The following is a 1072-nucleotide window of genomic DNA, read 5'->3' on the forward strand; positions in this document are numbered from 1 at the left end:
CTTGGAGGAGGGGGCAAGGCGAGGCGGCGCGAGGAGTCCGAGGCGGGGACGGCGGCCATGTCGGCGCGGCGACGTGCGGCGGGCGGAGTCCCGCCCGGGAGGACAGGGCGCGCGGGCGTCGGGCTGGGCCGTGACCTGGCCGGTTGGCTGGGCCGGCCCAGTTCGGCGGAAGAAGTTTTTTTTTGTTTTTTTAATAAAACGTTTTCTGAGACAAATAAAAACAGAATAGAACAAATATATTATATAGGCATATAATATATCAAAATTTTCAGAAACAAATATTTCCTACATGATGAACATTATTCTAGCTTCAAATAAAATACACAAAAATTCTAATAATTCAAACAGTGCTACTGACCTATTTAAAACCCAATAAAATCATTTTAAAAATACAAAAAATTAATTCAAATTTATTTCTCTCCAATTTTCTGATGTAGGGAATCATGTTACCCTAATTTCCATATATTTTATTTTTGGAGAAAAATAATTTGAATAAAACCCAAATAACTCCAATTTGAAAAATAATTTCCAAAAGGACTTTAAATTGGATTTCTTTTAAACTCCCAACTCATATTTCATATGTTTTGAAGAAGTCATTTTATCTTCTCTCATGAAAATCATTGAGTTGCTTGAAGTTTCCGAAATTGAAAAATATTTCCAAATGAAATTCAAATCTCTTCAAAACCCTTTTCATTTATTTAAATGGAAGAAGTCATATTATCTTAACTCCAGGGTTTTGTGTTTGAAAAGTATTTGAATCCATGGAGATCAGAAAGCAAAGGTGAAAGTTTGGGAAAGTCCTTTTATTCCCTCTCATTTAACTTTCAAAAGTTTCCAATTCACTCACTTTCAGTCAATCACACAACAATCAAACAAACAATCAATCTATCTATTTATTATAACATTCCAAAATTTAGAATTTTGGGATGTTACATTACATAAGTATTCGAATGATACAAATTACTACAAACTGTTCTGTTTTTGACAGATTCTGTTTTCTATGTGTTGTTTGCTTATTTTGATGAATCTATGAGTAGTATCGGAGGGTATGAATCATAGAAAAGTTGGAGTA

This window comes from Triticum dicoccoides, chromosome 3B (genome assembly GCF_002162155.2).
Source record: "Triticum dicoccoides isolate Atlit2015 ecotype Zavitan chromosome 3B, WEW_v2.0, whole genome shotgun sequence".
NCBI lineage: Eukaryota > Viridiplantae > Streptophyta > Magnoliopsida > Poales > Poaceae > Triticum > Triticum dicoccoides.